Source organism: Schistocerca gregaria, chromosome 8, assembly GCF_023897955.1.
Source record: "Schistocerca gregaria isolate iqSchGreg1 chromosome 8, iqSchGreg1.2, whole genome shotgun sequence".
NCBI classification, from domain to species: Eukaryota; Metazoa; Arthropoda; class Insecta; order Orthoptera; family Acrididae; genus Schistocerca; species Schistocerca gregaria.
Genome location: NC_064927.1, coordinates 6,563,713 through 6,586,867, shown reverse-complemented (window position 1 = coordinate 6,586,867; position 23,155 = coordinate 6,563,713). Strand labels below are relative to the sequence as shown.

The window sequence follows — 23,155 nt, the reverse complement described above, 5'->3', positions numbered from 1 at the left end:
TTTTCGGCTCAGATCCCCGGCTTCGAGGGGAGGGAGCCATGAGTGGCATGGGAAATTCAGTTTGCTGTCCTTTGTCTACCATGAATGCCTCTGTCTGGACAGCAGTGTCTGCTGTTTCGACTTCTGAGCTCGAAAGCGATCTCAGAAATTCCCTGAATTTGTGAGCCCTCATAGCATCCCTCCTTCTCTTGCTCGGGGATTTTCGCTTTGGCATCCTGTAGGTTGTGTCCGACTCAACCATAATCAATTCTGGATATTAGACTTTGTTCTAACATCCTGTATGTAGGGCAACTCCGTCCTGTAGCTCCACATGGTTTTTTCCCTCTGCTCTTACAGGGAATACAAACACTGGCAGCCTTGCAGTCCTTTCGTACGTGTCCTTTGTCACCGCACTTGGAGCACGCCGACCCCCTGGTGCAGTGCCTGAGAATGTGGTCCAAGTCCCCACAATTGTGGCAACGAGGTACCACGATGTAATCCCTTACATTAATTGCATGAAACCCGACATATAGTCTGCCCATTCCAGTAATTTGCTTCCACATTTGTGGATTTACCTCGGCCACGTGATGGACAACGTCCCGATCACGGGGTCCTGTTTTGAATTTGAGTTTGAATGTATTATTGAATTCTTCCGCGTTCATGCTTTCAAAATTTTGTCCCTTTATTGTCTCGCTTAACTCGTCGTTAGTCATTATAGTTGGCACGTCATATAATATCACCAAAGGATTCCTTTTCCGTGGAGGTTCACATTTCATTACTGCATTCAGTTTTTGGTTTTTTAGTAGTTTTTCCTTATCTTCTTCTGAGGCTACTTCTACTATTACAGAGTTCTTGCTGGGTTTAACTTTCTTGATTCTTATTTTGTCCTTTACAGGATCTATTGTGGTAGTTAAAAGTTCTTGTAGCTTTTTTACACTTGTGTCCTGTCCTGGCAGCGTCCGAAGAAAAACTGCCGTGTCTTGTCTCTTTGCTACCCTGTCGATTGTATCTTTTGTGGTAGTTGGCTTAATGGGCGCTTGCGCAGCCACTGCCGCCCAGGATTTGGCTGGTTGTTTTCGCAGCCTGCTGTTTTCTTTTTCTAATTCTTCTAAACGGCCTTCTAATTTTGCATGGGCAATAGCCCAGGCCGAAAGTTCATTCTTAATAATGGTTAAGGCAGCCTGACTGATCTTGCCATTTTTCACGTTCTGATCAATCAACAGGGCGATTCTGTTATGCCTCTGTGCGACGGTTTCAGTATCAACGTCTGCCTGCCCCACCTCGTCTTGTGGAGAGGGATCAGGCACAGCGGAAGCCCTCGAAAGCGCACTCGAATCACTCGTTATAGTTGAAGCCATGATTAACGAGTGATAAAGAAAAAAGTGGGAGCCCATCTCTTGCCCCGGACCGGCTCCTCTGGCATGGGGGGGGACTTCTTGCAGCTCGCCCACCGACCTCGCCCCAAGGTCAAGGGCCCTATCGAACTGCCGGGTTCAGCACGCCGTTGCCAGCGCACTGGTCCCCATCGATGGCTTCGTCATCGGCGATTTCACGCGACGCTCCTCGGCAATTGCACCCCGCACTCCGGAGAGGCGGGTGCACCTCTCGCCCTTCGCCGCCTACTAGCCCGAGTTTCCACCTTACGGCCAAGGACCCACTCCCACTCAGGAGGCGGGCAGGTCCCCCAGACGTTCGGCGGTCTGGACCCAGTTAACCTGGCCCAGGCGATGTCACCACCTCCTGGGTTTGGCAGAACACGCCCCGGTTACCCAGGGGCGCGGCGAAGCACCCTTGCCGACTCGCGCCGCGATCCCACGCCGACAAACGAAGTCGCCGGCATGCAGAGCTCCTGCTGGTCTGGGCCCTGCGAACAGATAAAGCATTTGCCAAAGCGGTTCAGCATAAGGTGGGACGAGGCAGTCTGAATTACATTTTATAGATGTATTTCTCACATATGTCAGAGCCTCTCGCGGTCGTCGTCGTCGTCGCCGCCGCCGCTTCTGCAGAAGTAGCAAATGGCCATCGTGGCAAATGCGGCGAGGCACGCCCTGCCTTCGATTCCGTATGCACAAAGTGTGTGGTCTTGTTTCCCAGTCTATATTTGGTCGGTCACGTAAGAGGTTGAATGTAACGAATGGGTGGGAAAGAGCAAGGGCAGCGGCTGTGTAGAACGAAAACACAAATTATCAGTGGTGTGAGCGTTTCGAGATGAGTCATATACAAGTTGCACTTGGTCGTCAGTGACTGTGTGGCCTAATGGATAAGGCGTCGGACTTCGGATCTGAAGAGTACAGGTTCGAATGCTGTCACGCTCGTGTTTTATCAGTTCTGAAAAAGAAACATACCGTTTTAATGTAGCATTTGAGCAGTACGAAACTGTCTGAATGTTGCTGTTGACCATTTTGTGCTTGGAGATGCTCTTGAGCTTGAAACACACACTGCAAGACCGGTGTTAACTAGCGAAATGGTCGGCAGAGTGCCGTCACCGCGAGTTTCCACTGGCACTTGCACATCTAAAACAACGTCGGAAAGTAACTCGTTCGCCTTTTGAGTCACATCAAGTATGAGTGTTAATTTTGACGCCACTAGCTCTGCAGGTTGTCATGCAATTCCTTTACCTCTCAGAAATGATTATGAAATAAAAGTGAAGTACGTGACGAGTGTGACGTTAGGAAAACATTACGCAGCATGGAGAGATTCTGTATGGGACCACCCAACCCAAACGAGTACTGTGTGACGTGCTGCCCGGCAAGTATTCACCGAAGCAGCCCGGCTAGCTCAGTCGGTAGAGCATGAGACTCTTAATCTCCGGGTCGTGGGTTCGAGCGCCACGCTGGGCGAAACGGAATTTTGTTCCGCTGCAGAGGTAAATTACCGTTTTTCTGATTAACGCGATGTAATGGAAATAGCAACTTTAAACTTTGCCTACATCTCTGTCAGTCGCAAGGAAACTGTATTTGAAGGTGAAGGTGATTTTGTAGACATGTGTGAAAGACATGTTCTGAAATGCAAGTGTTGTTGTTTGGAGAGGACATCGGTTACGTGTCAGATGTGTAGCGAAGCAGTAATGGGTCGCCATAGCTGCAAATATTAGTCGGCAATATGAAGTGTTGTCAGCTGAAGTCTGATGATCCAGACGACCGTAAGCACGAAGTACGCAAAACTACCGCTAGGCCGCGCCTCTTTAGCTCAGTGGTAGAGCACTGGACTAGCAAACCAAGGGTCGTGAGTTCCATTCTCAAAGGAAGAAGTCGAATTTTGGAAATCAGTTGCGCGTCGTGTCCGTATAGCAAACAGTATCTGTGATGACGAACAATTAGCGACATGCCTTTTATTAAGAATTACTCTCAGATGTGATTAAGGCGAATGGCGCAGATAAAGCCTTTGCCAAAGCGGTTCAGCATAGGGTGGGACGAGGCAGTCTGAATTACATTTTATAGATGTATTTCTCACATATGTCAGAGCCTCTTGCGGTCGTCGTCGTCGTCGTCATCGTCGCCGCCGCCGCTTCTGCAGAAGTATCAAATGGCCATCGTGGCAAATGCGGCGAGGCACGCCCTGCCTTCGATTCCGTATGCACAAAGTGTGTGGTCTTGTTTCCCAGTCTATAATTGTTCGGTCACGTAAGAGGTTGAATGTAACGAATGGGTGGGAAAGAGCAAGGGCAGCGGCTGTGTAGAACGAAAACACAAATTATCAGGGGTGTGAGCGTTTCGAGATGAGTCATGTACAAGTTGCACTTGGTCGTCAGTGACTGTGTGGCCTAATGGATAAGGCGTCGGACTTCGGATCTGAAGATTACAGCTTCGAATGCTGTCACGCTCGTGTTTTATCAGTTCTGAAAAAGAAACATACCGTTTTAATGTAGCATATGAGCAGTACGAAACCGTCTGAATGTTGCTGTTGACCATTTTCTGCTTGGAGATGCTCTTGAGCTTGAAACACACACTACAAGACCGGTGTTAACTAGCGAAATGGTCGGCAGAGTGCCGTCACCGCAAGTTTCCACTGGCACTTGCACATCTAAAACAACGTCGGAAAGTAACTCGTTCGCCTTTTGAGTCACATCAAGTATGAGTGTTAATTTTGACGCCACTAGCTCTGCAGGTTGTCATGCAATTCCTTACCTCTCAGAAATGATTATGAAATAAAAGTGAAGTACGTGACGAGTGTGACGTTAGGAAAACATTAGGCAGCATGGAGAGATTCTGTATGGGACCACCCAACCCAAACGAGTACTGTGTGACGTGCTGCCCGGCAAGCACTCACCGAAGCAGCCCGGCTAGCTCAGTCGGTAGAGCATGAGACTCTTAATCTCAGGGTCGTGGGTTCGAGCCGCACGCTGGGCGAAACGGAATTTTGTTCCGTTGCAGATGTAAATAATCGTTTTTCTGATTAACGTGATGTAATGGAAATAGCAACTTTAAACTTTGCCTACGTCTCTGTGAGTCGCAAGGAAACTGTATTTGAAGGTGAAGGTGATTTTGTAGACATGTGTGAAAGACATGTTCTGAAATGCAAGTGTTGTTGTTTGGAGAGGACATCGGTTACGTGTCAGATGTGTAGCCAAGCAGTAATGGGTCGCCATAGCTGCAAATATTAGTCGGTAATATGAAGTGTTGTCAGCTGAAGTCTGATGATCCAGACGACCGTAAGGACGAAGTACGCAAAAGTACCGCTAAGCCGCGCCTCTTTAGCTCAGTGGTAGAGCACTGGACTAGTAAACCAAGGGTCGTGAGTTCCATCCTCAAATGAAGAAGTCGAATTTTGGAAATCAGTTGCGCGTCGTGTCCGTATAGCAAACAGTATCTGTGATGACGAACAATTAGCGACATGCCTTTTATTAAGAATTACTCTCAGATGTGATTAAGGCGAATGGCGCAGATAAAGCCTTTGCTAAAGCGGTTCAGCATAAGGTGGGACGAAGCAGTCTGAATTACATTTTATAGATGTATTTCTCACATATGTCAGAGCCTCTCGCGGTCGTCGTCGTCGCCGCTGCCGCTTCTGCATAAGTAGCAAATGGCCATCGTGGCAAATGCGGCGAGGCACGCCCTGCCTTCGATTCCGTATGCACAAAGTGTGTGGTCTTGTTTCCCAGTCTATATTTGGTCGGTCACGTAAGAGGTTGAATGTAACGAATGGGTGGGAAAGAGCAAGGGCAGCGGCTGTGTAGAACGAAAACACAAATTATCAGGGGTGTGAGCGTTTCGAGATGAGTCATGTACAAGTTGCACTTGGTCGTCAGTGACTGTGTGGCCTAATGGATAAGGCGTCGGACTTCGGATCTGAAGATTACAGCTTCGAATGCTGTCACGCTCGTGTTTTATCAGTTCTGAAAAAGAAACATACCGTTTTAATGTAGCATATGAGCAGTACGAAACCGTCTGAATGTTGCTGTTGACCATTTTCTGCTTGGAGATGCTCTTGAGCTTGAAACACACACTACAAGACCGGTGTTAACTAGCGAAATGGTCGGCAGAGTGCCGTCACCGCAAGTTTCCACTGGCACTTGCACATCTAAAACAACGTCGGAAAGTAACTCGTTCGCCTTTTGAGTCACATCAAGTATGAGTGTTAATTTTGACGCCACTAGCTCTGCAGGTTGTCATGCAATTCCTTACCTCTCAGAAATGATTATGAAATAAAAGTGAAGTACGTGACGAGTGTGACGTTAGGAAAACATTAGGCAGCATGGAGAGATTCTGTATGGGACCACCCAACCCAAACGAGTACTGTGTGACGTGCTGCCCGGGAAGTACTCGCCGAAGCAGCCCGGCTAGCTCAGTTGGTAGAGCATGAGACTCTTAATCTCAGGGTCGTGGGTTCGAGCCCCACGCTGGGCGAAACGGAATTTTGTTCCGTTGCAGATGTAAATAATCGTTTTTCTGATTAACGTGATGTAATGGAAATAGCAACTTTAAACTTTGCCTACGTCTCTGTCAGTCGCAAGGAAACTGTATTTGAAGGTGAAGGTGATTTTGTAGACATGTGTGAAAGACATGTTCTGAAATGCAAGTGTTGTTGTTTAGAGAGGACATCGGTTACGTGTCAGATGTGTAGCCAAGCAGTAATGGGTCGCCATAGCTGCAAATATTAGTCGGTAATATGAAGTGTTGTCAGCTGAAGTCTGATGATCCAGACGACCGTAAGGACGAAGTACGCAAAAGTACCGCTAGGCCGCGCCACTTTAGCTCAGTGGTAGAGCACTGGACTAGTAAACCAAGGGTCGTGAGTTCCATCCTCAAAGGAAGAAGTCGAATTTTGGAAATCAGTTGCGCGTCGTGTCCGTATAGCAAACAGTATCTGTGATGACGAACAATTAGCGACATGCCTTTTATTAAGAATTACTCTCAGATGTGATTAAGGCGAATGGCGCAGATAAAGCCTTTGCCAAAGCGGTTCAGCATAAGGTGGGACGAGGCAGTCTGAATTACATTTTATAGATGTATTTCTCACATATGTCAGAGCCTCTCGCGGTCGTCGTCGTCGTCGCCGCCGCCGCTTCTGCAGAAGTAGCAAATGGTCATCGTGGCAAATGCGGCGAGGCACGCCCTGCCTTCGATTCCGTATGCACAAAGTGTGTGGTCTTCTTTCCCAGTCTATATTTGGTCGGTCACGTAAGAGGTTGAATGTAACGAATGGGTGGGAAAGAGCAAGGGCAGCGGCTGTGTAGAACGAAAACACAAATTATCAGGGGTGTGAGCGTTTCGAGATCAGTCATATACAAGTTGCACTTGGTCGTCAGTGACTGTGTGGCCTAATGGATAAGGCGTCGGACTTCGGATCTGAAGATTACAGGTTCGAATGCTGTCACGCTCGTCTTTTATCAGTTCTGAAAAAGAAACATACCGTTTTAATGTAGCATTTGAGCAGTACGAAACCGTCTGAATGTTGCTGTTGACCATTTTCTGCTTGGAGATGCTCTTGAGCTTGAAACACACACTACAAGACCGGTGTTAACTAGCGAAATGGTCGGCAGAGTGCCGTCACCGCGAGTTTCCACTGGCACTTGCACATCTAAAACAACGTCGGAAAGTAACTCGTTCGCCTTTTGAGTCACATCAAGTATGAGTGTTAATTTTGACGCCACTAGCTCTGCAGGTTGTCATGCAATTCCTTTACCTCTCAGAAATGATTATGAAATAAAAGTGAAGTACGTGACGAGTGTGACGTTAGGAAAACATTAGGCAGCATGGAGAGATTCTGTATGGGACCACCCAACCCAAACGAGTAGTTTGTGACGTGCTGCACGGCAAGTAATCACCGAAGCAGACCGGCTAGCTCAGTCGGTAGAGCATGAGACTCTTAATCTCAGTATTGTGGGTTCGAGCCCCACGCTGGGCGAAACGGAATTTTGTTCCGCTGCAGAAGTAAATTACTGTTTTTCTGATTAACGTGATGTAATGGAAATAGCAACTTTAAACTTTGCCTACGTCTCTGTCAGTCGCAAGGAAACTGTATTTGAAGGTGAAGGTGATTTTGTAGACATGTGTGAAAGACATGTTCTGAAATGCAAGTGTTGTTGTTTGGAGAGGACATCGGTTACGTGTCAGATGTGTAGCCAAGCAGTAATGGGTCGCCATAGCTGCAAATATTAGTCGGCAATATGAAGTGTTGTCAGCTGAAGTATGATGATCCAGACGACCGTAAGGACGAAGTACGCAAAAGTACCGCTAAGCCGCGCCTCTTTAGCTCAGTGGTAGAGCACTGGACTAGTAAACCAAGGGTCGTGAGTTCCATCCTCAAAGGAAGAAGTCGAATTTCCAGTCGTGTTCCGGCACTCGGCCAGTGCACATCGCGCGGTGACGGGCGGTAGCGCGGGCCAGTGTTTACGTCGCGAGCAGTGCTGAGGTGGAGAGGTGAGCAGCGTGTGCGAGCGCTGTTAACGTTTGTTTCTGTATAACTGTTGTAAGTAAGATGTCGACAATTAACAGAGCGAACAGCGTTCAGTGTGTTTTCGATCGCGCTGCCTTGCGATCGACGGCGTTTGAAATTCATGAGTGGATCTTTGAGGATTTGAAATTGCCTGAAGATATAGTCGACACATTCCAGTTGGACTTTGTGCAGTACTCGTTATTTATCAAATTTATTTCGAGTGACACTTACGAGAAATTCGCTGAGGAGCATGTTGGTGTGAGACCATTCCGTCATAATGATGGCAGTATTAGTAATGTCCAAATCGTGCCTTCGGGATACGGAGTAAGAACTGTCAGGGTATTTAATGTGCCACCTGAGTGCCCTAATGATCTGATTGCATGTTCTCTGTCACTGTACGGCTCTGTTTTGTCAGTTACAAATGAAAAATGGTCGAGTGCCTATCGCTACCAAGTTAACAGCGGGGTGCGCAGTGTACGTGTAGATTTGAAAAAGCATATACCTTCGTATGTTGCCATTGGCGGCTGTCGTGCACAGGTAACTTACATTGGTCAACCCCCTACCTGTTCGATCTGCCATTCAACTGAACATCTGCGGATGAACTGTACACGTAGACGTCCATTTCAACTTCCACGGGAACGACCTGCAGACGGTAGTGAAAAGCTAGTACCACTATTGAGTGAGGTGGTCGCGGGGACTGTACCACCACCCCGGCAGCCGGAACATGTCAGCGAGGTGGAGGTGCCCGTTCAGGTGGAATGCAGTGCCAAAGACATTCGCGGTAGGACGGACGTCGATTCGGCACCGTCATCTTCACCGGGGCAGTTACCGCTGGATACCAACGATGCGCCAGCCACCTCTGAAACTAAGCCGTGTGAGATACAGGAGCGGGTGCAGATCAGTTTGCCTGAACCACTCCTATCGGTAGAGACTGTAGCAGACACGAAGAAAGGCCGCCGAAGGAGAAGCAAAGGGAATAGTAGCAAAGAGGAAAAGTCGAATGATTTAGGACCCGTGCACATGTCAGAAAGTGGCAGCGAGACTGAACCTCAATCTTCTTGCCCCGTGCGCTGCGAGGACACCGCGAGGCAAGAACGCATTCGTGAACAAACCAAACACCTGAAGGCACTACTGAGCGCTGAAAGGGATCAGAGCACCGTAACGCCCAAGAGGAAGAGCGAGCAGAGCAGCGAGCAGCTGCAGCAGCGATCTCGCAGGAACTCGTTGACGTCAGTCGCAGCCCCGCGTGGTGGCCAGGCGGATGCGACCACGTTGACAGACTCAGCCGGCGGTGGCGGGCAGGGCGGTTCGCGCACCGCGCAGCACCCCGACAGCAATGAGCCGTGGTGGCAGCAGAATGAGGAGATGCAGCAGTAGCTGCTCTCGCGCATGACCATCGCGCTGCGACCTTCCCCTCCCTGGTCCGTTATTGGTTTTGACATTCCGTTTCGTACTCCAAACGTTACTAACGAGTTTGGTTCAAAGCCGGAGAGAAGGACGATGCGAAAATCACAGCTCATTGTCCTCTGAACTATCATGGGTGACAGCCAAACCTACAACATTACCACACTTAACGTCAATAGAATTCAAAGTGCGGTGAAACTCCGTTCGCTAAATGATTTCTTGTATGGTACCAGCGTTGACATTGCCCTCCTACAGGAGGTAGTCACAGCCTTAGAAGTGCCCGGTTACGTTCTTATTGATAACATCAATCTTCAGGATGCTGTAGGCACTGCCATCCTTCTGCGCGACGGTATAGCCTTTACGGGTGTGCAGCGGCTGCCCAGTGGTCGTGGCATTTCTCTTCGAGTGAATGGTGTGCAGATTGTTAACGTGTACGCCCCCTCAGGTAGCACTCATAAGAGAGATCGTTCAAAATTTTATAAAACTGAGGTTCCCATTCTTCTTAGCGGTTATCGTGAACATCTCATCCTTGGTGGTGACTTCAATTGTGTGCTCAATGACAGAGACCAAACTCCTAACACGAACAGATGTATCGAACTTGAACATTTAATTCATGGCATGCGTCCTCACGATACATGGGAACAACTGCACGGTGAACGGGTAGCGTACACCTTCGTAACCAGTCATTCTGCCAGTCGGCTGGATAGGATCTATGTGTCCGATGCCCTCCAGCGATACACTGTGAACTGTGACATAGCTCCTGTCAATATCTCCGACCATTGTGCATATCAGTGTTACCTCAACCTACACCGCCAGCCAGTTTACCGCGGGAAGGGCTACTGGAAATTGAATGTCAGCCTTCTGCAGGATGCCCAACTTGAAGAGGAGGTGACCTTAACGTGGCAACAGCTCCAGCGGCACCGACGTCGTTACGCTAGCGTTCTACAGTGGTGGATTCAGTGTGCTAAGCCTAAATTACGCCTGACCGTCATGAGCTACGCCCGACAAAAAAGCTTTTGGCAGAAACAGACTATTGAATTTTATTATCGCTGTTTGAGAGAACTGTACAGTCGCACTAACAATCCTTCTCGAGACATCGACGTAAAGATCAAACGATATAAAGCGAAAATCACGGCGATACAACGCCAACGCATGCATGGCATCATCGTGCGAGCCCACCCTAAGGACGTTGCCGCCGAAGAACGGGCCTCTCTGTATCACATCGTGAGAACGACGAAACGGTGTAAAGCCATGTTGATTGAAGCCGTCGTTGATGACGCTGAGAATGCCATCACGAAGCAACGTGACATCATCTCTCACGTCTACGACTATTATAGTCAACTTTACAAGAAGCAACTCGTTGATGGACACTCGTGTGAGGATTTTCTTAGGACCTTGAGCTGTCGCTTGTCACAACAGGATAATGCAAAGTTGGAATCTGTTTTCACACAGGACGAAATCCGACTGGCGGTTCACAGTGCAAAGAAAGTGAAATCACCAGGACCTGATGGTCTCAGCGCTGAGTTTTACCAGCGATACTGGAACGTCCTCGGTCCGACACTCCTCGAGATAGCGAATGAACTCTGGCACCTGGAAGTCATACCCAAGGCATTTACGGAAGGTATCATCCTGCCCTTACCGAAAAAAGGGAACAGCAGGAAGGTTGAAAACATGCGACCCATCACACTCCTGAATGCCGACTTCAAAATCATCACCAGATCGATTAAGCTAAGGATGCAAACCGTTATGTACAAGGTTTTAGGCAGTTACCAGTACAGTGCAGTGCAAGGTCGAAGTGCAATCTCAGCTGCCTGCGATTTGAGGGACATCATCTGTTCATATGCTGAAACTAAAGGACAGGGCGCTCTGATCTTTCTAGATTTTGAGAAGGCTTATGACCGTGTACGTCATGATTTCCTCTTTCAAAGCATGAAGAAACTAGGATTTGGACCTCATCTCATAGAATTAATTCGCAAACTTACTACAAACGCCTCTTCACGGATTCTCATTAATGGCCATTTTACAAAAGAAGTTTCCATCGAGCAGTCCATCCGCCAAGGATGTCCTCTCTCAATGATTTTGTACGCCATTGCAGTAGAGCCGCTCCTGAACAACTTAGTGCATAGCGGGATCGGGCTTAGCGTCGAGTCTGTCACTATCCCATGCATTGCGTATGCTGACGATATATGCGTAACTGTGTCATCATCGCAACAACTTCTGTCAGCAGCAACTCTTCTACAAACATTCACGTTTCTTTCAGGAGCAATACTCAATAGAACTAAAACCACAGTTTTGCAAATCGGTGGCGGTATCGGAGACATATCCCATGTTACCTGGTGCAAGGTAAAGGATTCTCACACAACCCTCGGTGTTACTTTTGAAGCCAAACCAGACAAATTCCTGACGAAGAACTGGTCACACATGCTTCATAAATTACGTGCTGCTTTGATGCTTCACTCCGACCGTGACTTGAACATACTACAGAGAGTTAAGACCATCGAGATCGCCATTACGAGCAAGATGAATCATTTGGCGCAAATTCTTCCCATCTCCGACCACCTAGCCAAGAGTATACAACAAGCGTTATGTTGGTTTATTTTTAGGGGGCATATTTTCAAAGTTCAGTTCGATACCTTAACCTTACCTTCGTCCAAAGGTGGCCTTAACCTCATTAAAGTACACAAAAAATGTGTCACCCTGCTCCTAAATCGCATCAGGAAGGAGTTTCGTACCCGGAGGACCAGTCTCATCAGAAACCTCATTCAGCGGTGGAAACCTCATAGCTTGGACCCACCCGTTAATATCGCCGGCATTCCACTTTCTTACCGACATGAGCGACTATACTACATGGAAATGAGCTACATTCGACACAACATCGTCGATACCGGAAGCCTGACGAACAGGAAGCTTTATGACCTTCTCATGACAACAAACCACAGGAATCGTCTCGAAGAAAAATATCCACATATACATTGGAGTATAATACGGCAGAATGTGCACAACGACATGTTACCGTCACGCGTCATAGCAGACTGGTATCTCACAGTCAACGATAAAGTAGCAACGAATGAAAAGCTACATAAAATAGGCCTTCAACCAACGCCCAACTGTGACGCATGCGGAAGAGTCGATACGCTCCTTCATAGGTTCACTTGCGGACATGCAGAAGAAATTACAACATTCCTTCGTCAACGATTGTCAGTGATAGACCGTACGACGCCCCGTGGTGTAGAACTTTTAGAGATCACTCAGCCACAAAAACTGAGGTATCCACGAGCAAAAATCAACGCTACAACGTGGATCATGGGCCACACAGCATCGTTTATTATACAGAATAGGCATGCTACTTTTCTAGACTATTATTCTTCCATAGAAATTGAACACTTTAAAATAAGCCAACATTGTGACTACAGGAGGATATTTGGAAATATGCTGAAAATCATAATTAACGGTTAAATGCTTCAAATACAATATTTGGATAGTAGAGGTTGCCAGTAAAAAAAAAAAAAAATGGATAAAGCGTCGGATTTCGGATCTGAAGATTACAGGTTCGAATGCTGTCAGGCTCGTGTTTTATCAGTTCTGAAAAAGAAACATACCGTTTTAATGTAGCATTTGAGCAGTACGAAACCGTCTGAATGTTGCTGTTGACCATTTTCTGCTTGGAGATGCTCTTGAGCTTGAAACACACACTACAAGACCGGTGTTAACTAGCGAAATGGTCGGCAGAGTGCCGTCACCGCGAGTTTCCACTGGCACTTGCACATCTAAAACAACGTCGGAAAGTAACTCGTTCGCCTTTTGAGTCACATCAAGTATGAGTGTTAATTTTGACGCCACTAGCTCTGCAGGTTGTCTCAGAAATGATTATGAAATAAAAGTGAAGTACGTGACGAGTGTGACGTTAGGAAAACATTAGGCAGCATGGAGAGATTCTGTATGGGACCACCCAACCCAAACGAGTACTCTGTGACGTGCTGCCCGGCAAGTATTCACCGAAGCAGCCCGGCTAGCTCAGTCGGTAGAGCATGAGACTCTTAATCTCCGCGTCGTGGGTTCGAGCACCACGCTGGGCGAAATGGAATTCTGTTCCGCTGCAGATGTAAATTACCGTTTTTCTGATTAACGTGATGTAATGGAAATAGCAACTTTAAACTTTGCCTACGTCTCTGTCAGTCGCAAGGAAACTGTATTTGAAGGTGAAGGTGATGTTGTAGACATGTGTGAAAGACATGTTCTGAAATGCATGTGTTGTTGTTTGGAGAGGACATCGGTTACGTGTCAGATGTGTAGCCAAGCAGTAATGGGTCGCCATAGCTGCAAATATTAGTCGGTAATATGAAGTGTTGTCAGCTGAAGTCTGATGATCCAGACTACCGTAAGGACGAAGTACGCAAAAGTACCGCTAGGCCGCGCCTCTTTATCTCAGTGGTAGAGCACTGGACTAGTAAACCAAGGGTCGTGAGGTCCATCCTCAAAGTAAGAAGTCGAATTTTGGAAACCAGTTGCGCGTCGTGGCCGTATAGCAAACAGTATCTGTGATGACGAACAATTAGCGACATGCCTTTTATTAAGAATTACTCTCAGATGTGATTAAGGCGAATGGCGCAGATAAAGCCTTTGCCAAAGCGGTACAGCATAAGGTGGGACGAGGCAGTCTGAATTACATTTTATAGATGTATTTCTCACATATGTCAGAGCCTCTCGCGGTCGTCGTCGTCGTCACCGTCGTCGTCGCCGCCGCCGCCGCTTCTGCAGAAGTAGCAAATGGCCATCGTGGCAAATGCGGCGAGGCACGCTCTGCCTTCGATTCCGTATGCACAAAGTGTGTGGTCTTGTTTCCCAGTCTATATTTGTTCGGTCACGTAAGAGGTTGAATGTAACAAATGGGTGGGAAAGAGCAAGGGCAGCGGCTGTGTAGAACGAAAACACAAATTATCAGGGGTTTGAGCGTTTCGAGATGAGTCATATACAAGTTGCACTTGGTCGTCAGTGACTGTGTGGCCTAATGGACGCAGTCGCCTTTCGGCACGCTAGCGGCACGGACGTCTTGTTTACGTCCTCGCCGCGCAGCTCGCTCGCGGAGTTGTTTACGTGATTCTGCCGTCTTAGCGCGCTATATTTCATTCGACAGAGAATGGCTTATGCCCACCGAAAATCGACACTGAAGATTAGCTTTGCACCTGAATATGCCCGACCAAAAGCACTGGAAATCGAACAGTTTATCAGAGATGAAGTCAAGATTGACTGCAACGATCTTGTTGGCATCCACCTTTCTATAGTGAGCAGTGTGGTATACGTGAAATTGGTCAACGAAGACATATGTGAAAAAATTCTAGATGCAACTCGAAGTGGTCTTAAGTTCCGTCACTCTGATGGACACATCGGTGACGTAACTGTGGAACATGCGGGACTTGGACTGCGCACGATATGTGTTTTTGAACTCCCTTTCGAGGTGCCTTCAGAGGTAGTGGTCTCTGCATTCCATCCATATGGAAAAGTGATTAGCCACACAGCTGAGAAGTGGGTTCAGTTCACTACATACCCGGTTCTCAATGGAGTACGGCAGATCCGCATCGAACTAACCAAACATGTGCCGTCCTACTTATATATTGGTGGCTGCCGTGCAATTATTATTTATGATGGACAGCCGAAGACATGCTCCGGATGTGGCAAAGAAGGACACCTCCGTTCCAGCTGTCTGCAGCGCAGAATCACACAGTTACCGCCTGGGGACCTGCCGGCCACGACCGCTCCGACGTCGCTACCGCTGACGTTTGTCGAAGCTTTCTATAGCGACCCCCGACCGCGAACACCGCTGGCTCCTACTACTGGTACATCGTCGTCTCCGGTACTGCCTCAGGCTGTTGCGGACGGACCGACGCCCTTGCCTCTTCCTCCCGACGTGTGCAGTGGTGAGCAATCTCAAGGACAGGGGATGGCCCTTGACTCCATGATTGTACCTACCGATGCTTTTGTGCCTGAACATCCGGATCCCCAGGCGTCTTCGGACACTGAAGATCACGTGCGCAAGCAACGGTCGCCGAAGAGACGTCGGAAACGGCGGATCGCCCCGTCTGACACCTGCAGGACGCAGTCTCAAGACGATGAAGATCAAAATTATCAAGCTGTTCCCCCGAAGGACGAATCCGTGGTGGAAGCACCAACTTGCACTCCGTCGGACGTACAACCATCCTTGCATGCACCAGGCGCTGTACCTATGGACGTTGAACAACAGCTGAGCCAGGACAACTCTTCCACCACCGACGTGACACTGCCTTCGGACTCTGCTGGTACTCCACTGGACGCACACCATCCACGCACCCTTGCGTGGTCTGACGATGTAGCCGACGAAACACCAACTAGTGAGACAGCCGCGAATGCCGCTGCTCCAGCCCACGACTCCTAATCGACAGGGTTACAGGATGGGGATGTGCAGCCTATTGGGACAACATTCTTGTTCGCTGCTGCTCTTCGTGCCTCCATGAGCGTCCCTGTAGTCCCAATTCTACGACAAGCTTACAGGATTGGCTCCATCAATGTCAACACCATTGGCACCCCTGTCAAACTACAATTGCTCCGTGATATGTTGAGGGCGTCGGACCTAGATGTTGCCCTTTTGCAGGAAGTTCGCCTGGCGACGTTTCCTAATGTCTATGGCTATGTTTCCTACCTCACGCCGTGTGCCGACGGTGGCAGTGGGACAGCTATTCTTTTAAAGGAAGGCATTGATGTAGATGACGTGATTTACCTACCATCGGCTAGGGGTCTTGCTGTGACTTTCCACGGTGTTCGAGTCATCAATGTTTACGCTCCCTCGGGCACGGCCAAGCGACGGGAGCGGTCGCGATTCTGTTCAGAACAGATCGCTCCTTTGTTTGTCGGACGCTACGACCATATTGTTCCTGGCGGCGACTTCAATTGTGTGTTATCCCAAAAGGACCAACATCCCCATTTCACCACATGCCAGGAACTCAAGCTGCTTGTGCATGAACTGAAACTCACCGATACTTGGGACCGCGTGCATGGCGATCGGCCTGGGTATACGTACGTCACCAGCCATTCAGCAAGTCTTCTTGACCGTGTCTACGTGTCCCCAGGACTCGTAACTGCCACGCTTGACGCTGAGTTATGGCCTACCGCCTTTTCCGACCATATCGCCTACATTTGCACTGTTTCGCTACAGAGGCAGAAGGTGTGGCGCGGTCGAGGCCTGTGGAAGCTGAATGTGGCCCATCTCAAGGATCCGGAATGTAGGCATGTCGTAGAGACGACGTGGAACAACTGTGTGAGACGCCTTCCAGCGTATCCTTCAACACTTCGGTGGTGGATCGACTGCGCCAAGCCTGCTTTACGTCGTTCTATGATGAATTACGGTCGCGATAAAATGTTATGGCACCGACATACCATGGAATACTATTTCACAATTCTCCGGGAACTCTCAAACCTTGCCCCCTCAGTTCAACGACAAGTTGAAATTCAACGTATTAAGGCGAAGATAATTTCTCTTATGCGTCACCGCCTTGAAGGCACAGTAGTACACGCAAGATGTCACGAATGTGTACCAGGAGAGCTCCCGTCCATGCATCATGTTATCCGAGAGAAGCAGCGGTGTCGTAGAAAGTTGATCAATGCCCTCGACATGCCAGATGGTCGTCGATTGACGTCCCAGAATGACATCGTAAGAGCCTTTGTGGATCACTACAACGAGTTCTATGCAGCAGAGGACCGGAACGTGGCGGTAATGTCTGATGTCCTCCGTTCCTTGACAGATACCCCGGACGAGTCTGCTGCGGAGATTCTCACGGCGACAATTACGGCTGATGACGTCGCCGATGCTCTTCATAAGGGTGCGGCAAACAAAGCTCCAGGTCCAGATGGGTTCCCGCTGGAGTTTTACCACACATTTCATGACATCATGGGCTCACGCTGGACTGCTATGTATGAAGAACTGATGAACCCTGACTTTCCTCTCCCACCCGAATTCGTAGAAGGCTTGCTTATCCCGGTCCCCAAGCCATCGGGAGGTCGAGGAGTGGAACATTATCGGCCGCTGACCATGTTAAATTGTGACTTCAAGATTTTTACCCGGATTCTTGGCGCTCGCATTAGGCGCGTCGTCCCTCAAGTTATCTCTCTGGATCAAACGTGCATTGGAGGTGATAGTAACATTCAGACGGCACTCAGCGATTACCGTGACGTTATAGCCCTGACCATGACCTGTCGCAGTCGTGGTGCCGTAGTGACAGTGGACTTCGACCACGCCTTTGATAGAGTGAGTGATGACTTTCTCGAAAACGTACTCTGACGGATGGCCTTTCCCCACAGGTTTATACACCTCGTCTTGTGGCTTCTCCGAGGTGCCTCGTCGCGGGTGCTGGTCAATGGCCGTGTGGCGGGCCCTATTAACGTCATGCGGTCGGTCCGTCAAGGATGTCCGCTGTCGATGCTGCTTTTCGACATTGCCCTTGAGCCACTATTACACAGTTTGAGGAGCCGGTTGACAGGCATAACAATGAGGGGGACTTCTTTCATCTGCCGCGCCTATGCAGATGACTTGGTGTTCTTGGTTCTATCGGAGGATGAAGTGCGAGAGGCACTGGCGTGGATCAACCAGTACGGATCTGCTGCGGGCAGCCGTGTGAACCTGACGAAATCTAGTGCTATGTCCGTCGGTAGAGGCCTTCCAGCTGAGAGTGTGGCACCATTGCCATTAGTGGACAAGCTCAAATGTTTGGGGATCACCTTCACGCGTGATATACAGCGCACGATCTCATTTAACTACAAACGCCTGCTTCAAGCTATCCGCACGAACGTTCGTGGCAACCTCCTGAGAGCATTGGACATGTTACAAAGGGTGGATTTTGTTAACACTCATCTAGTCTCGCGACTACCCCATTTAGCACAGATTTTACCGATGCCAAAGGCAATGGCACACAGACTTCAGGCGGCGTTCGGCTACTTTGTTAGCGCGGGTCTTATCTTCAAAGTCCGATACGACACGCTGACACTTCCTCCTCGAGATGGCGGCCTCGGCCTTGTCAACGTCCGAGCGAGAGCAGCTGCCCTTTATGTAAGTACGATGGTTAAATCGTGGATCCGCCGCCGAAACGGATTATCGGGAAGCCTGATTGATGAAGTGGCCCCTCCCTCTCGAGTGGCACCCGTTGCAGTAGCCCATATTTCTTCCCCTCTCTCACATATCCGGACCTTTTTCATCGAATACAGTTATGTCCATGCCGACTTGCCTAGTACCAGACCCCCTATGGCACGTGATGTTTACCGAATCATGATGAGAAATCACACTCGGAATGATGTGGAAAGGCGATATCCTACGATCGCATGGCCCGTGGTATGGCGTTCTGTACACCATATATACCTAGACACGAGCGCACGTGCGACCTGGTATTTGGTCGTTAATGGAAAATACATGACACAACTTCGTCTACATGCCATAAAAATGACAGATTCGCCGCTGTGTCCTCGCTGTCAAACGCTTGATACGGACGAACATCGACTGATGTGTGGATCTTCTGCAGAGGTGTGGCAGCTGATTCAGAAGATGCTTGCCTTTCTTCTACGTACGGCTCCCCATGCCATTACACAGAAATCTCTTCTGTTCCCAGATGAGACATACTTCCCAAGTACGAAGACCAACGCTGTGATCTGGATAAAAGGTCTCTCGATCTCTTATTTGTTCCATGAAGGTGATAAGAGTGTTCTTGATTTTTGGACATTCCTGCAAGATCGCTTTACTTTTCTCATGCACCATCCGCGATACCGTCAGTACTATGCCAACTTTTTGGGTAGTGCCTTCTTCGATCCCCCCTACAGCTGGGGTGTCCCAGGTATGAGGAGATGACTTCAATGAGAGTGTGTAATACCAGGACTCAGTCCCATGTACCGGAAAATGCAATATTCTTCGTGAAGACGTGCCTGGAACATGCCTGACTGCCTTGCGATTCGGTGTGCGTCTACCCACAAGTTGGCGGGACGCGGATGCTGCTTTGTCTGTTCTGCCAGGAGGGAGTTTTCTTTAATTCCTATAATTCCCTTTCTATTTTATATGTTACTGATGGTAATTCCACATAATTTTTTTTTTTCGCCTGGAGGGCGTCCTATGTGATATGAACAAATATATGTAAAATAAAATAAATTAATTAAAAAAAAAAGTTGGTAGAGCACTTGCCCAAAAAAAAAAAAAAAAAAGTGGCTAGGATAGCTGGCTTTCACCCAGCAGGCCCGGGTTCGATTCCCGGCATGAAAAAAAAAGAGCAAGTATGATGGGTCTGACACACCGGTGTCAATGAAAAGAAAAAAAAAATGGATAAGGCGTCGGACTTCGGATCTGAAGATTACAGGTTCGAATGCTGTCACGCTCGTCTTTTATCAGTTCTGAAAAAGAAACATACCGTTTTAATGTAGCATTTGAGCAGTACGAAACCGTCTGAATGTTGCTGTTGACCATTTTCTGCTTGGAGATGCTCTTGAGCTTGAAACACACACTACAAGACCGGTGTTAACTAGCGAAATGGTCGGCAGAGTGCCGTCACCGCGAGGTTCCACTGGCACTTGCACATCTAAAACAACGTCGGAAAGTAACTCGTTCGCCTTTTGAGTCACATCAAGTATGAGTGTTAATTTTGACGCCACTAGCTCTGCAGGTTGTCATGCAATTCCTTACCTCTCAGAAATGATTATGAAATGAAAGTGAAGTACGTGACGAGTGTGACGTTAGGAAAACATTAGGCAGCATGGAGGGATTCTGTATGGGACCACCCAACCCAAACGAGTACTGTGTGACGTGCTGCCCGGCAAGTATTCACCGAAGCAGCCCGGCTAGCTCAGTCGGTAGAGCATGAGACTCTTAATCTCAGGTTCGTGGGTTCGAGCCCCACGCTGGGCGAAACGGAATTTTGTTCCGCTGCAGATGTAAATTACCGTTTTTCTGATTAACGTGATCTAATGGAAATAGCAACTTTAAACTTTGCCTACGTCTCTGTCAGTCGCAAGGAAACTGTATTTGAAGGTGAAGGTGATTTTGTAGACATGTGTGAAAGACATGTTCTGAAATGCAAGTGTTGTTGTTTGGAGAGGACATCGGTTACGTGTCAGATGTGTAGCCAAGCAGTAATGGGTCGCCATAGCTGCAAATATTAGTCGGCAATATGAAGTGTTGTCAGCTGAAGTCTGATGATCCAGACGACCGTAAGGACGAAGTACGCAAAACTACCGCTAGGCCGCGCCTCTATAGCTCAGTGGTAGAGCACTGGACTAGTAAACCAAGGGTCGTGAGGTCCATCCTCAAAGGAAGAAGTCGAATTTTGGAAATCAGTTGCGCGTCGTGGCCGTATAGCAAACAGTATCTGTGATGACGAACAATTAGCGACATGCCTTTTATTAAGAATTACTCTCAGATGTGATTAAGGCGAATGGCGCAGATAAAGCCTTTGCCAAAGCGGTACAGCATAAGGTGGGACGAGGCAGTCTGAATTACATTTTATAGATGTATTTCTCACATATGTCAGAGCCTCTCGCGGTCGTCGTCGTCGTCGTCGTCGTCGTCGTCGTCGCCGCCGCCGCCGCTTCTGCAGAAGTAGCAAATGGCCATCGTGGCAAATTCGGCGAGGCACGCCCTGCCTTCGATTCCGTATGCACAAAGTGTGTGGTCTTGTTTCCCAGTCTATATTTGTTCGGTCACGTAAGAGGTTGAATGTAACGAATGGGTGGGAAAGAGCAAGGGCAGCGGCTGTGTAGAACGAAAACACAAATTATCAGGGGTGTGAGCGTTTCGAGATGAGTCATATACAAGTGTCACTTGTTCGTCAGTGACTGTGTGGCCTAATGGATAAGGCGTCGGACTTCGGATCTGAAGATTACAGGTTCAAATGCTGTCACGCTCGTGTTTTATCAGTTCTGAAAAAGAAACATACCGTTTTAATGTAGCATTTGAGCAGTACGTAACCGTCTGAATGTTGCTGTTGACCATTTTCTGCTTGGAGATGCTCTTGAGCTTGAAACACACACTACAAGACCAGTGTTAACTAGCGAAATGGTCGGCAGAGTGCCGTCACCGCGAGTTTCCACTGGCACTTGCACATCTAAAACAACGTCGGAAAGTAACTCGATCGCCTTTTGAGTCACATCAAGTATGAGTGTTAATTTTGACGCCACTAGCTCTGCAGGTTGTCATGCAATTCCTTACCTCTCAGAAATGATTATGAAATAAAAGTGAAGTACGTGACGAGTGTGACGTTAGGAAAACATTAGGCAGCATGGAGAGATTCTGTATGGGACCACCCAACCCAAACGAGTACTGTGCCGGCAAGTATTCACCGAAGCAGCCCGGCTAGCTCAGTCGGTAGAGCATGAGACTCTTAATCTCAGGGTCGTGGGTTCGAGCCCCACGCTGGGCGAAACGGAATTTTGTTCCGCTGCAAATGTAAATTACCGTTTTTCTGATTAACGTGATGTAATGGAAATAGCAACTTTAAACTTTGCCTACGTCTCTGTCAGTCGCAAGGAAACTATATTTGAAGGTGAAGGTGATTTTGTAGACATGTGTGAAAGACATGTTCTGAAATGCAAGTGTTGTTGTTTGGAGAGGACATCGGTTACGTGTCAGATGTGTAGCCAAGCAGTAATGGGTCGCCATAGCTGCAAATATTAGTCGGTATTATGAAGTGTTGTCAGCTGAAGTCTGATGATCCAGACGACCGTAAGGACGAAGTACGCAAAAGTACCGCTAGGCCGCGCCTCTTTAGCTCAGTGGTAGAGCACTGGACTAGTAAACCAAGGGTCGTGAGTTCCATCCTCAAAGGAAGAAGTCGAATTTTGGAAATCAGTTGCGCGACGTGGCCGTATAGCAAACACTATCTGTGATGACGAACAATTAGCGACATGCCTTTTATTAAGAATTACTCTCAGATGTGATTAAGGCGAATGGCGCAGATAAAGCCTTTGCCAAAGCGGTTCAGCATAAGGTAGGACGAGGCAGTCAGAATTACATTTTATAGATGTATTTCTCACATATGTCAGAGCCTCTCGCGGTCGTCGTCGTCGTCGTCGTCGTCGCCGCCGCCGCCGCTTCTGCAGAAGTAGCAAATGGCCATCGTGGCAAATGCGGCGAGGCACGTCCTGCCTTCGATTCCGTATGCACAAAGTGTGTGGTCTTGTTTCCCAGTCTATATTTGTTCGGTCACGTAAGAGGTTGAATGTAACGAATGGGTGGGAAAGAGCTAGGGCAGCGGCTGTGTAGAACGAAAACACAAATTATCAGGGGTGTGAGCGTTTCGAGATGAGTCATATACAAGTTGCACTTGGTCGTCAGTGACTGTGTGGCCTAATGGATAAGGCGTCGGACTTCAGATCTGAAGATTACAGGTTCGAATGCTGTCACGCTCGTGTTTTATCAGTTCTGAAAAAGAAACATACCGTTTTAATGTAGCATTTGAGCAGTACGAAACCGTCTGAATGTTGCTGTTGACCATTTTCTGCTTGGAGATGCTCTTGAGCTTGAAACACACACTACAAGACCGGTGTTAACTAGCGAAATGGTCGGCAGAGTGCCGTCACCGCGAGTTTACACTGGCACTTGCACATCTAAAACAACGTCGGAAAGTAACTCGTTCGCCTTTTGAGCCACATCAAGTATGAGTGTTAATTTTGACGCCACTAGCTCTGCAGGTTGTCATGCAATACCTTACCTCTCAGAAATGATTATGAAATAAAAGTGAAGTACGTGACGAGTGTGACGTTAGGAAAACATTAGGCAGCATGGAGGGATTCTGTATGGGACCACCCAACCCAAACGAGTACTGTGTGACGTGCTGCCCGGCAAGTATTCACCGAAGCAGCCCGGCTAGCTCAGTCGGTAGACATGAGACTCTTAATC

General features: G+C 48.3%; 7 non-coding genes across 7 annotated transcripts; all 7 read left to right on the top strand.

Annotated features, from left to right (window-relative positions):
• Positions 1-2,746: 2,746 nt before the first annotated feature.
• Trnak-cuu (transfer RNA lysine (anticodon CUU)) lies at positions 2,747-2,819 on the top strand. Its single transcript has one exon. It is a non-coding gene; the product is annotated as a tRNA-Lys (tRNA).
• Positions 2,820-4,255: 1,436 nt separating this feature from the next.
• On the top strand, positions 4,256-4,328 carry Trnak-cuu (transfer RNA lysine (anticodon CUU)). Its single transcript has one exon. It is a non-coding gene; the product is annotated as a tRNA-Lys (tRNA).
• Positions 4,329-5,752: 1,424 nt separating this feature from the next.
• On the top strand, positions 5,753-5,825 carry Trnak-cuu (transfer RNA lysine (anticodon CUU)). The gene has a single exon. It is a non-coding gene; the product is annotated as a tRNA-Lys (tRNA).
• Positions 5,826-7,253: 1,428 nt separating this feature from the next.
• Positions 7,254-7,326, top strand: Trnak-cuu (transfer RNA lysine (anticodon CUU)). Its single transcript has one exon. It is a non-coding gene; the product is annotated as a tRNA-Lys (tRNA).
• Positions 7,327-13,264: 5,938 nt separating this feature from the next.
• Trnak-cuu (transfer RNA lysine (anticodon CUU)) lies at positions 13,265-13,337 on the top strand. The gene has a single exon. It is a non-coding gene; the product is annotated as a tRNA-Lys (tRNA).
• A 6,757-nt stretch (positions 13,338-20,094) lies between these two features.
• On the top strand, positions 20,095-20,167 carry Trnak-cuu (transfer RNA lysine (anticodon CUU)). Its single transcript has one exon. It is a non-coding gene; the product is annotated as a tRNA-Lys (tRNA).
• A 1,437-nt stretch (positions 20,168-21,604) lies between these two features.
• Positions 21,605-21,677, top strand: Trnak-cuu (transfer RNA lysine (anticodon CUU)). Its single transcript has one exon. It is a non-coding gene; the product is annotated as a tRNA-Lys (tRNA).
• Positions 21,678-23,155: the final 1,478 nt, after the last annotated feature.